A 15,012-nucleotide genomic window follows, 5' to 3' on the forward strand; every position below is an offset into this window, starting at 1 on the left:
AGCACAACTTTGTCGCGAATTTTCTATGATAAAAACGTCAAAAACTTGTTCAGAAATCCAAAATCTAAGTTAACAGCACACACCAGGCCTACTCTTGAGTAGCTGGCTAGGAATCATTTCCTCTGGCCGCGCTTGAGCCATTCGATGAGGGCCAGTCTCGTGCTTCTTAAGTTGCCTCGCTCATGCCCAAAAAGAATTCTGGGTAATTCTGCCATTCCATGACAAGGGAAGACTCCCGATTCTCATTTCATAGTTTTTTTCATAAGTGTCGGGCCACCCAGTCCTACCAGCAAAATAACGCATCGATTGAAGGTTTTAGCTTTCAAAAGTTGCCCAGATTGTGTCAGTAGGTCCTGGAATTCGTCCACAGAAAGGCCAGAGAGACAACTTCACTCGTGAACCGCCATGTTTACAACAGAGCATTTTAGGCGTCCCAGTCTGCATGAAACCATCTCTCGCCTCTGTCCGAGACAAGACCAGGCACGCACGGTTCTTACGTTACGTTTATGCCTATAAAATCAACTCAAATTTCAATTGCTGGTAAAACAAAAAAAAAAAACCGGCATGTTAATTTTTTTGGTAGGCTAAGTATCGAAGAGCCAGAACATTTGCGCATGCGCTGACGGAATGTTTGAACAAGAGAGAAAAACGCAGTACCTCCAGAAACCGGCGCTGGAGCGTCGTACCAAACGAGTCATCCCGGGATTTCGGCCCGTGCGATCGCTTTTGGACGCAGTTGGCCCTTCGCTGCTTTCTGCTACCGACCTTGCCTCCCGGTACGGCATTGAGGGAGGGATATGTCGGCCCCTAAACCATATGTGACAAATCCCACGCCTACTCACAGCTCCAAACCGCCCTTGTCAATATAGTGTAACAATTAGATGGCTTATATATTCAAGAGAAAAGTCATTTATGTGTCATATGGTAAGCACTGGAGTCGCAGATTACAAAGTGTGCGCATGCGCCCTGATAAAGGTAACATACATTCAGTCATAAGCTTTTTCCGAATAACTACAGGAGCTAATATCTTCGAGACATTACATTTACAGCTAAAATACATAGCATATACAGATACCTACTAAATGCATAATATTGAAAGTTATATTCATTAAAAAGAAAAGCCGCTGTACAAAATGCGGCCCTGGATTCTCTTTTAAAACCAGTAAACTCATAGGTACGGATAAAATCAGGTAGCGCATTCCGCAACTTAGCTGATACGTAAGAAAAAAGAGAACTAAGACCATAACTGGCTGTTCCAGGTTTATTGAGGAACAGAATGTAATTTCCGCGAAGATTATGCATAAGAAGGGGACGGGAGAGAAAACGTATTTTTCATATAAGCAGAAAAACCCTTTTTCCAAAAAAAAAAAAAACAAAAAAAAACAAAACAAAAAAAAAACATACTTTTATCAAGTAATACGAGGAAATTTTGAATGCGCTTATTGCATAGAGATGTAGAGCTTGACTTTCGTAGTAAGAGGACAGGTAATCTGCAAATATAAATATCTTTATTCTCTTATTTACATTATTATACCGTTTCTTTGACACGAGAATTATAGCGAAATGAAAGCACAACTTTGTCGCGAATTTTCTATGATAAAAACGTCAAAAACTTGTTCAGAAATCCAAAATCTAAGTTAACAGCACACACCAGGCCTACTCTTGAGTAGCTGGCTAGAAATCATTTCCTCTGGCCGCGCTTGAGCCATTCGATGAGGGCCAGTCTCGTGCTTCTTAAGTTGCCTCGCTCATGCCCAAAAAGAATTCTGGGTAATTCTGCCATTCCATGACAAGGGAAGACTCCCGATTCTCATTTCATAGTTTTTTTCATAAGTGTCGGGCCACCCAGTCCTACCAGCAAAATAACGCATCGATTGAAGGTTTTAGCTTTCAAAAGTTGCCCAGATTGTGTCAGTAGGTCCTGGAATTCGTCCACAGAAAGGCCAGAGAGACAACTTCACTCGTGAACCGCCATGTTTACAACAGAGCATTTTAGGCGTCCCAGTCTGCATGAAACCATCTCTCGCCTCTGTCCGAGACAAGACCAGGCACGCACGGTTCTTACGTTACGTTTATGCCTATAAAATCAACTCAAATTTCAATTGCTGGTAAAACAAAAAAAAAAACCGGCATGTTAATTTTTTTTGGTAGGCTAAGTATCGAAGAGCCAGAACATTTGCGCATGCGCTGACGGAATGTTTGAACAAGAGAGAAAAACGCAGTACCTCCAGAAACCGGCGCTGGAGCGTCGTACCAAACGAGTCATCCCGGGATTTCGGCCCGTGCGATCGCTTTTGGACGCAGTTGGCCCTTCGCTGCTTTCTGCTACCGACCTTGCCTCCCGGTACGGCATTGAGGGAGGGATATGTCGGCCCCTAAACCATATGTGACAAATCCCACGCCTACTCACAGCTCCAAACCGCCCTTGTCAATATAGTGTAACAATTAGATGGCTTATATATTCAAGAGAAAAGTCATTTATGTGTCATATGGTAAGCACTGGAGTCGCAGATTACAAAGTGTGCGCATGCGCCCTGATAAAGGTAACATACATTCAGTCATAAGCTTTTTCCGAATAACTACAGGAGCTAATATCTTCGAGACATTACATTTACAGCTAAAATACATAGCATATACAGATACCTACTAAATGCATAATATTGAAAGTTATATTCATTAAAAAGAAAAGCCGCTGTACAAAATGCGGCCCTGGATTCTCTTTTAAAACCAGTAAACTCATAGGTACGGATAAAATCAGGTAGCGCATTCCGCAACTTAGCTGATACGTAAGAAAAAAGAGAACTAAGACCATAACTGGCTGTTCCAGGTTTATTGAGGAACAGAATGTAATTTCCGCGAAGATTATGCATAAGAAGGGGACGGGAGAGAAAACGTATTTTTCATATAAGCAGAAAAACCCTTTTTCCAAAAAAAAAAAAAAGCAAAAAAAACAAAACAAAAAAAAAACATACTTTTATCAAGTAATACGAGGAAATTTTGAATGCGCTTATTGCATAGAGATGTAGAGCTTGACTTTCGTAGTAAGAGGACAGGTAATCTGCAAATATAAATATCTTTATTCTCTTATTTACATTATTATACCGTTTCTTTGACACGAGAATTATAGCGAAATGAAAGCACAACTTTGTCGCGAATTTTCTATGATAAAAACGTCAAAAACTTGTTCAGAAATCCAAAATCTAAGTTAACAGCACACACCAGGCCTACTCTTGAGTAGCTGGCTAGAAATCATTTCCTCTGGCCGCGCTTGAGCCATTCGATGAGGGCCAGTCTCGTGCTTCTTAAGTTGCCTCGCTCATGCCCAAAAAGAATTCTGGGTAATTCTGCCATTCCATGACAAGGGAAGACTCCCGATTCTCATTTCATAGTTTTTTTCATAAGTGTCGGGCCACCCAGTCCTACCAGCAAAATAACGCATCGATTGAAGGTTTTAGCTTTCAAAAGTTGCCCAGATTGTGTCAGTAGGTCCTGGAATTCGTCCACAGAAAGGCCAGAGAGACAACTTCACTCGTGAACCGCCATGTTTACAACAGAGCATTTTAGGCGTCCCAGTCTGCATGAAACCATCTCTCGCCTCTGTCCGAGACAAGACCAGGCACGCACGGTTCTTACGTTACGTTTATGCCTATAAAATCAACTCAAATTTCAATTGCTGGTAAAACAAAAAAAAAAAACCGGCATGTTAATTTTTTTTGGTAGGCTAAGTATCGAAGAGCCAGAACATTTGCGCATGCGCTGACGGAATGTTTGAACAAGAGAGAAAAACGCAGTACCTCCAGACACCGGCGCTGGAGCGTCGTACCAAACGAGTCATCCCGGGATTTCGGCCCGTGCGATCGCTTTTGGACGCAGTTGGCCCTTCGCTGCTTTCTGCTACCGACCTTGCCTCCCGGTACGGCATTGAGGGAGGGATATGTCGGCCCCTAAACCATATGTGACAAATCCCACGCCTACTCACAGCTCCAAACCGCCCTTGTCAATATAGTGTAACAATTAGATGGCTTATATATTCAAGAGAAAAGTCATTTATGTGTCATATGGTAAGCACTGGAGTCGCAGATTACAAAGTGTGCGCATGCGCCCTGATAAAGGTAACATACATTCAGTCATAAGCTTTTTCCGAATAACTACAGGAGCTAATATCTTCGAGACATTACATTTACAGCTAAAATACATAGCATATACAGATACCTACTAAATGCATAATATTGAAAGTTATATTCATTAAAAAGAAAAGCCGCTGTACAAAATGCGGCCCTGGATTCTCTTTTAAAACCAGTAAACTCATAGGTACGGATAAAATCAGGTAGCGCATTCCGCAACTTAGCTGATACGTAAGAAAAAAGAGAACTAAGACCATAACTGGCTGTTCCAGGTTTATTGAGGAACAGAATGTAATTTCCGCGAAGATTATGCATAAGAAGGGGACGGGAGAGAAAACGTATTTTTCATATAAGCAGAAAAACCCTTTTTCCAAAAAAAAAAAAAAAAAGCAAAAAAAAAAAAAAAAAAAAAAAAAATACTTTTATCAAGTAATACGAGGAAATTTTGAATGCGCTTATTGCATAGAGATGTAGAGCTTGACTTTCGTAGTAAGAGGACAGGTAATCTGCAAATATAAATATCTTTATTCTCTTATTTACATTATTATACCGTTTCTTTGACACGAGAATTATAGCGAAATGAAAGCACAACTTTGTCGCGAATTTTCTATGATAAAAACGTCAAAAACTTGTTCAGAAATCCAAAATCTAAGTTAACAGCACACACCAGGCCTACTCTTGAGTAGCTGGCTAGAAATCATTTCCTCTGGCCGCGCTTGAGCCATTCGATGAGGGCCAGTCTCGTGCTTCTTAAGTTGCCTCGCTCATGCCCAAAAAGAATTCTGGGTAATTCTGCCATTCCATGACAAGGGAAGACTCCCGATTCTCATTTCATAGTTTTTTTCATAAGTGTCGGGCCACCCAGTCCTACCAGCAAAATAACGCATCGATTGAAGGTTTTAGCTTTCAAAAGTTGCCCAGATTGTGTCAGTAGGTCCTGGAATTCGTCCACAGAAAGGCCAGAGAGACAACTTCACTCGTGAACCGCCATGTTTACAACAGAGCATTTTAGGCGTCCCAGTCTGCATGAAACCATCTCTCGCCTCTGTCCGAGACAAGACCAGGCACGCACGGTTCTTACGTTACGTTTATGCCTATAAAATCAACTCAAATTTCAATTGCTGGTAAAACAAAAAAAAAAAAACCGGCATGTTAATTTTTTTTGGTAGGCTAAGTATCGAAGAGCCAGAACATTTGCGCATGCGCTGACGGAATGTTTGAACAAGAGAGAAAAACGCAGTACCTCCAGACACCGGCGCTGGAGCGTCGTACCAAACGAGTCATCCCGGGATTTCGGCCCGTGCGATCGCTTTTGGACGCAGTTGGCCCTTCGCTGCTTTCTGCTACCGACCTTGCCCTCCCGGTACGGCATTGAGGGAGGGATATGTCGGCCCCTAAACCATATGTGACAAATCCCACGCCAACTCACAGCTCCAAACCGCCCTTGTCAATATAGTGTAACAATTAGATGGCTTATATATTCAAGAGAAAAGTCATTTATGTGTCATATGGTAAGCACTGGAGTCGCAGATTACAAAGTGTGCGCATGCGCCCTGATAAAGGTAACATACATTCAGTCATAAGCTTTTTCCGAATAACTACAGGAGCTAATATCTTCGAGACATTACATTTACAGCTAAAATACATAGCATATACAGATACCTACTAAATGCATAATATTGAAAGTTATATTCATTAAAAAGAAAAGCCGCTGTACAAAATGCGGCCCTGGATTCTCTTTTAAAACCAGTAAACTCATAGGTACGGATAAAATCAGGTAGCGCATTCCGCAACTTAGCTGATACGTAAGAAAAAAGAGAACTAAGACCATAACTGGCTGTTCCAGGTTTATTGAGGAACAGAATGTAATTTCCGCGAAGATTATGCATAAGAAGGGGACGGGAGAGAAAACGTATTTTTCATATAAGCAGAAAAACCCTTTTTCCAAAAAAAAAAAAAAGCAAAAAAACAAAACAAAAAAAAACATACTTTTATCAAGTAATACGAGGAAATTTTGAATGCGCTTATTGCATAGAGATGTAGAGCTTGACTTTCGTAGTAAGAGGACAGGTAATCTGCAAATATAAATATCTTTATTCTCTTATTTACATTATTATACCGTTTCTTTGACACGAGAATTATAGCGAAATGAAAGCACAACTTTGTCGCGAATTTTCTATGATAAAAACGTCAAAAACTTGTTCAGAAATCCAAAATCTAAGTTAACAGCACACACCAGGCCTACTCTTGAGTAGCTGGCTAGAAATCATTTCCTCTGGCCGCGCTTGAGCCATTCGATGAGGGCCAGTCTCGTGCTTCTTAAGTTGCCTCGCTCATGCCCAAAAAGAATTCTGGGTAATTCTGCCATTCCATGACAAGGGAAGACTCCCGATTCTCATTTCATAGTTTTTTTCATAAGTGTCGGGCCACCCAGTCCTACCAGCAAAATAACGCATCGATTGAAGGTTTTAGCTTTCAAAAGTTGCCCAGATTGTGTCAGTAGGTCCTGGAATTCGTCCACAGAAAGGCCAGAGAGACAACTTCACTCGTGAACCGCCATGTTTACAACAGAGCATTTTAGGCGTCCCAGTCTGCATGAAACCATCTCTCGCCTCTGTCCGAGACAAGACCAGGCACGCACGGTTCTTACGTTACGTTTATGCCTATAAAATCAACTCAAATTTCAATTGCTGGTAAAACAAAAAAAAAAAACCGGCATGTTAATTTTTTTTGGTAGGCTAAGTATCGAAGAGCCAGAACATTTGCGCATGCGCTGACGGAATGTTTGAACAAGAGAGAAAAACGCAGTACCTCCAGACACCGGCGCTGGAGCGTCGTACCAAACGAGTCATCCCGGGATTTCGGCCCGTGCGATCGCTTTTGGACGCAGTTGGCCCTTCGCTGCTTTCTGCTACCGACCTTGCCTCCCGGTACGGCATTGAGGGAGGGATATGTCGGCCCCTAAACCATATGTGACAAATCCCACGCCTACTCACAGCTCCAAACCGCCCTTGTCAATATAGTGTAACAATTAGATGGCTTATATATTCAAGAGAAAAGTCATTTATGTGTCATATGGTAAGCACTGGAGTCGCAGATTACAAAGTGTGCGCATGCGCCCTGATAAAGGTAACATACATTCAGTCATAAGCTTTTTCCGAATAACTACAGGAGCTAATATCTTCGAGACATTACATTTACAGCTAAAATACATAGCATATACAGATACCTACTAAATGCATAATATTGAAAGTTATATTCATTAAAAAGAAAAGCCGCTGTACAAAATGCGGCCCTGGATTCTCTTTTAAAACCAGTAAACTCATAGGTACGGATAAAATCAGGTAGCGCATTCCGCAACTTAGCTGATACGTAAGAAAAAAGAGAACTAAGACCATAACTGGCTGTTCCAGGTTTATTGAGGAACAGAATGTAATTTCCGCGAAGATCATGCATAAGAAGGGGACGGGAGAGAAAACGTATTTTTCATATAAGCAGAAAAACCCTTTTTCCAAAAAAAAAAAAAAGCAAAAAAAACAAAACAAAAAAAAAACATACTTTTATCAAGTAATACGAGGAAATTTTGAATGCGCTTATTGCATAGAGATGTAGAGCTTGACTTTCGTAGTAAGAGGACAGGTAATCTGCAAATATAAATATCTTTATTCTCTTATTTACATTATTATACCGTTTCTTTGACACGAGAATTATAGCGAAATGAAAGCACAACTTTGTCGCGAATTTTCTATGATAAAAACGTCAAAAACTTGTTCAGAAATCCAAAATCTAAGTTAACAGCACACACCAGGCCTACTCTTGAGTAGCTGGCTAGAAATCATTTCCTCTGGCCGCGCTTGAGCCATTCGATGAGGGCCAGTCTCGTGCTTCTTAAGTTGCCTCGCTCATGCCCAAAAAGAATTCTGGGTAATTCTGCCATTCCATGACAAGGGAAGACTCCCGATTCTCATTTCATAGTTTTTTTCATAAGTGTCGGGCCACCCAGTCCTACCAGCAAAATAACGCATCGATTGAAGGTTTTAGCTTTCAAAAGTTGCCCAGATTGTGTCAGTAGGTCCTGGAATTCGTCCACAGAAAGGCCAGAGAGACAACTTCACTCGTGAACCGCCATGTTTACAACAGAGCATTTTAGGCGTCCCAGTCTGCATGAAACCATCTCTCGCCTCTGTCCGAGACAAGACCAGGCACGCACGGTTCTTACGTTACGTTTATGCCTATAAAATCAACTCAAATTTCAATTGCTGGTAAAACAAAAAAAAAAAACCGGCATGTTAATTTTTTTTGGTAGGCTAAGTATCGAAGAGCCAGAACATTTGCGCATGCGCTGACGGAATGTTTGAACAAGAGAGAAAAACGCAGTACCTCCAGACACCGGCGCTGGAGCGTCGTACCAAACGAGTCATCCCGGGATTTCGGCCCGTGCGATCGCTTTTGGACGCAGTTGGCCCTTCGCTGCTTTCTGCTACCGACCTTGCCTCCCGGTACGGCATTGAGGGAGGGATATGTCGGCCCCTAAACCATATGTGACAAATCCCACGCCTACTCACAGCTCCAAACCGCCCTTGTCAATATAGTGTAACAATTAGATGGCTTATATATTCAAGAGAAAAGTCATTTATGTGTCATATGGTAAGCACTGGAGTCGCAGATTACAAAGTGTGCGCATGCGCCCTGATAAAGGTAACATACATTCAGTCATAAGCTTTTTCCGAATAACTACAGGAGCTAATATCTTCGAGACATTACATTTACAGCTAAAATACATAGCATATACAGATACCTACTAAATGCATAATATTGAAAGTTATATTCATTAAAAAGAAAAGCCGCTGTACAAAATGCGGCCCTGGATTCTCTTTTAAAACCAGTAAACTCATAGGTACGGATAAAATCAGGTAGCGCATTCCGCAACTTAGCTGATACGTAAGAAAAAAGAGAACTAAGACCATAACTGGCTGTTCCAGGTTTATTGAGGAACAGAATGTAATTTCCGCGAAGATCATGCATAAGAAGGGGACGGGAGAGAAAACGTATTTTTCATATAAGCAGAAAAACCCTTTTTCCAAAAAAAAAAAAAAGCAAAAAAAACAAAACAAAAAAAAAACATACTTTTATCAAGTAATACGAGGAAATTTTGAATGCGCTTATTGCATAGAGATGTAGAGCTTGACTTTCGTAGTAAGAGGACAGGTAATCTGCAAATATAAATATCTTTATTCTCTTATTTACATTATTATACCGTTTCTTTGACACGAGAATTATAGCGAAATGAAAGCACAACTTTGTCGCGAATTTTCTATGATAAAAACGTCAAAAACTTGTTCAGAAATCCAAAATCTAAGTTAACAGCACACACCAGGCCTACTCTTGAGTAGCTGGCTAGAAATCATTTCCTCTGGCCGCGCTTGAGCCATTCGATGAGGGCCAGTCTCGTGCTTCTTAAGTTGCCTCGCTCATGCCCAAAAAGAATTCTGGGTAATTCTGCCATTCCATGACAAGGGAAGACTCCCGATTCTCATTTCATAGTTTTTTTCATAAGTGTCGGGCCACCCAGTCCTACCAGCAAAATAACGCATCGATTGAAGGTTTTAGCTTTCAAAAGTTGCCCAGATTGTGTCAGTAGGTCCTGGAATTCGTCCACAGAAAGGCCAGAGAGACAACTTCACTCGTGAACCGCCATGTTTACAACAGAGCATTTTAGGCGTCCCAGTCTGCATGAAACCATCTCTCGCCTCTGTCCGAGACAAGACCAGGCACGCACGGTTCTTACGTTACGTTTATGCCTATAAAATCAACTCAAATTTCAATTGCTGGTAAAACAAAAAAAAAAAACCGGCATGTTAATTTTTTTTGGTAGGCTAAGTATCGAAGAGCCAGAACATTTGCGCATGCGCTGACGGAATGTTTGAACAAGAGAGAAAAACGCAGTACCTCCAGACACCGGCGCTGGAGCGTCGTACCAAACGAGTCATCCCGGGATTTCGGCCCGTGCGATCGCTTTTGGACGCAGTTGGCCCTTCGCTGCTTTCTGCTACCGACCTTGCCTCCCGGTACGGCATTGAGGGAGGGATATGTCGGCCCCTAAACCATATGTGACAAATCCCACGCCTACTCACAGCTCCAAACCGCCCTTGTCAATATAGTGTAACAATTAGATGGCTTATATATTCAAGAGAAAAGTCATTTATGTGTCATATGGTAAGCACTGGAGTCGCAGATTACAAAGTGTGCGCATGCGCCCTGATAAAGGTAACATACATTCAGTCATAAGCTTTTTCCGAATAACTACAGGAGCTAATATCTTCGAGACATTACATTTACAGCTAAAATACATAGCATATACAGATACCTACTAAATGCATAATATTGAAAGTTATATTCATTAAAAAGAAAAGCCGCTGTACAAAATGCGGCCCTGGATTCTCTTTTAAAACCAGTAAACTCATAGGTACGGATAAAATCAGGTAGCGCATTCCGCAACTTAGCTGATACGTAAGAAAAAAGAGAACTAAGACCATAACTGGCTGTTCCAGGTTTATTGAGGAACAGAATGTAATTTCCGCGAAGATCATGCATAAGAAGGGGACGGGAGAGAAAACGTATTTTTCATATAAGCAGAAAAACCCTTTTTCCAAAAAAAAAAAAAAGCAAAAAAAACAAAACAAAAAAAAACATACTTTTATCAAGTAATACGAGGAAATTTTGAATGCGCTTATTGCATAGAGATGTAGAGCTTGACTTTCGTAGTAAGAGGACAGGTAATCTGCAAATATAAATATCTTTATTCTCTTATTTACATTATTATACCGTTTCTTTGACACGAGAATTATAGCGAAATGAAAGCACAACTTTGTCGCGAATTTTCTATGATAAAAACGTCAAAAACTTGTTCAGAAATCCAAAATCTAAGTTAACAGCACACACCAGGCCTACTCTTGAGTAGCTGGCTAGAAATCATTTCCTCTGGCCGCGCTTGAGCCATTCGATGAGGGCCAGTCTCGTGCTTCTTAAGTTGCCTCGCTCATGCCCAAAAAGAATTCTGGGTAATTCTGCCATTCCATGACAAGGGAAGACTCCCGATTCTCATTTCATAGTTTTTTTCATAAGTGTCGGGCCACCCAGTCCTACCAGCAAAATAACGCATCGATTGAAGGTTTTAGCTTTCAAAAGTTGCCCAGATTGTGTCAGTAGGTCCTGGAATTCGTCCACAGAAAGGCCAGAGAGACAACTTCACTCGTGAACCGCCATGTTTACAACAGAGCATTTTAGGCGTCCCAGTCTGCATGAAACCATCTCTCGCCTCTGTCCGAGACAAGACCAGGCACGCACGGTTCTTACGTTACGTTTATGCCTATAAAATCAACTCAAATTTCAATTGCTGGTAAAACAAAAAAAAAAAAACCGGCATGTTAATTTTTTTTGGTAGGCTAAGTATCGAAGAGCCAGAACATTTGCGCATGCGCTGACGGAATGTTTGAACAAGAGAGAAAAACGCAGTACCTCCAGACACCGGCGCTGGAGCGTCGTACCAAACGAGTCATCCCGGGATTTCGGCCCGTGCGATCGCTTTTGGACGCAGTTGGCCCTTCGCTGCTTTCTGCTACCGACCTTGCCTCCCGGTACGGCATTGAGGGAGGGATATGTCGGCCCCTAAACCATATGTGACAAATCCCACGCCTACTCACAGCTCCAAACCGCCCTTGTCAATATAGTGTAACAATTAGATGGCTTATATATTCAAGAGAAAAGTCATTTATGTGTCATATGGTAAGCACTGGAGTCGCAGATTACAAAGTGTGCGCATGCGCCCTGATAAAGGTAACATACATTCAGTCATAAGCTTTTTCCGAATAACTACAGGAGCTAATATCTTCGAGACATTACATTTACAGCTAAAATACATAGCATATACAGATACCTACTAAATGCATAATATTTAAAGTTATATTCATTAAAAAGAAAAGCCGCTGTACAAAATGCGGCCCTGGATTCTCTTTTAAAACCAGTAAACTCATAGGTACGGATAAAATCAGGTAGCGCATTCCGCAACTTAGCTGATACGTAAGAAAAAAGAGAACTAAGACCATAACTGGCTGTTCCAGGTTTATTGAGGAACAGAATGTAATTTCCGCGAAGATCATGCATAAGAAGGGGACGGGAGAGAAAACGTATTTTTCATATAAGCAGAAAAACCCTTTTTCCAAAAAAACAAAAAAACCAAAAAACAAAAAAAAAAAACATACTTTTATCAAGTAATACGAGGAAATTTTGAATGCGCTTATTGCATAGAGATGTAGAGCTTGACTTTCGTAGTAAGAGGACAGGTAATCTGCAAATATAAATATCTTTATTCTCTTATTTACATTATTATACCGTTTCTTTGACACGAGAATTATAGCGAAATGAAAGCACAACTTTGTCGCGAATTTTCTATGATAAAAACGTCAAAAACTTGTTCAGAAATCCAAAATCTAAGTTAACAGCACACACCAGGCCTACTCTTGAGCAGCTGGCTAGAAATCATTTCCTCTGGCCGCGCTTGAGCCATTCGATGAGGGCCAGTCTCGTGCTTCTTAAGTTGCCTCGCTCATGCCCAAAAAGAATTCTGGGTAATTCTGCCATTCCATGACAAGGGAAGACTCCCGATTCTCATTTCATAGTTTTTTTCATAAGTGTCGGGCCACCCAGTCCTACCAGCAAAATAACGCATCGATTGAAGGTTTTAGCTTTCAAAAGTTGCCCAGATTGTGTCAGTAGGTCCTGGAATTCGTCCACAGAAAGGCCAGAGAGACAACTTCACTCGTGAACCGCCATGTTTACAACAGAGCATTTTAGGCGTCCCAGTCTGCATGAAACCATCTCTCGCCTCTGTCCGAGACAAGACCAGGCACGCACGGTTCTTACGTTACGTTTATGCCTATAAAATCAACTCAAATTTCAATTGCTGGTAAAACAAAAAAAAAAAACCGGCATGTTAATTTTTTTTGGTAGGCTAAGTATCGAAGAGCCAGAACATTTGCGCATGCGCTGACGGAATGTTTGAACAAGAGAGAAAAACGCAGTACCTCCAGACACCGGCGCTGGAGCGTCGTACCAAACGAGTCATCCCGGGATTTCGGCCCGTGCGATCGCTTTTGGACGCAGTTGGCCCTTCGCTGCTTTCTGCTACCGACCTTGCCTCCCGGTACGGCATTGAGGGAGGGATATGTCGGCCCCTAAACCATATGTGACAAATCCCACGCCTACTCACAGCTCCAAACCGCCCTTGTCAATATAGTGTAACAATTAGATGGCTTATATATTCAAGAGAAAAGTCATTTATGTGTCATATGGTAAGCACTGGAGTCGCAGATTACAAAGTGTGCGCATGCGCCCTGATAAAGGTAACATACATTCAGTCATAAGCTTTTTCCGAATAACTACAGGAGCTAATATCTTCGAGACATTACATTTACAGCTAAAATACATAGCATATACAGATACCTACTAAATGCATAATATTTAAAGTTATATTCATTAAAAAGAAAAGCCGCTGTACAAAATGCGGCCCTGGATTCTCTTTTAAAACCAGTAAACTCATAGGTACGGATAAAATCAGGTAGCGCATTCCGCAACTTAGCTGATACGTAAGAAAAAAGAGAACTAAGACCATAACTGGCTGTTCCAGGTTTATTGAGGAACAGAATGTAATTTCCGCGAAGATCATGCATAAGAAGGGGACGGGAGAGAAAACGTATTTTTCATATAAGCAGAAAAACCCTTTTTCCAAAAAAAAAAAAAAGCAAAAAAAACAAAACAAAAAAAAAACATACTTTTATCAAGTAATACGAGGAAATTTTGAATGCGCTTATTGCATAGAGATGTAGAGCTTGACTTTCGTAGTAAGAGGACAGGTAATCTGCAAATATAAATATCTTTATTCTCTTATTTACATTATTATACCGTTTCTTTGACACGAGAATTATAGCGAAATGAAAGCACAACTTTGTCGCGAATTTTCTATGATAAAAACGTCAAAAACTTGTTCAGAAATCCAAAATCTAAGTTAACAGCACACACCAGGCCTACTCTTGAGCAGCTGGCTAGAAATCATTTCCTCTGGCCGCGCTTGAGCCATTCGATGAGGGCCAGTCTCGTGCTTCTTAAGTTGCCTCGCTCATGCCCAAAAAGAATTCTGGGTAATTCTGCCATTCCATGACAAGGGAAGACTCCCGATTCTCATTTCATAGTTTTTTTCATAAGTGTCGGGCCACCCAGTCCTACCAGCAAAATAACGCATCGATTGAAGGTTTTAGCTTTCAAAAGTTGCCCAGATTGTGTCAGTAGGTCCTGGAATTCGTCCACAGAAAGGCCAGAGAGACAACTTCACTCGTGAACCGCCATGTTTACAACAGAGCATTTTAGGCGTCCCAGTCTGCATGAAACCATCTCTCGCCTCTGTCCGAGACAAGACCAGGCACGCACGGTTCTTACGTTACGTTTATGCCTATAAAATCAACTCAAATTTCAATTGCTGGTAAAACAAAAAAAAAAAACCGGCATGTTAATTTTTTTTGGTAGGCTAAGTATCGAAGAGCCAGAACATTTGCGCATGCGCTGACGGAATGTTTGAACAAGAGAGAAAAACGCAGTACCTCCAGACACCGGCGCTGGAGCGTCGTACCAAACGAGTCATCCCGGGATTTCGGCCCGTGCGATCGCTTTTGGACGCAGTTGGCCCTTCGCTGCTTTCTGCTACCGACCTTGCCTCCCGGTACGGCATTGAGGGAGGGATATGTCGGCCCCTAAACCATATGTGACAAATCCCACGCCTACTCACAGCTCCAAACCGCCCTTGTCAATATAGTGTAACAATTAGATGGCTTATATA

This window comes from Montipora capricornis, chromosome 6 (assembly GCF_036669925.1).
Source record: "Montipora capricornis isolate CH-2021 chromosome 6, ASM3666992v2, whole genome shotgun sequence".
In the NCBI taxonomy this organism is placed as follows: domain Eukaryota; kingdom Metazoa; phylum Cnidaria; class Anthozoa; order Scleractinia; family Acroporidae; genus Montipora; species Montipora capricornis.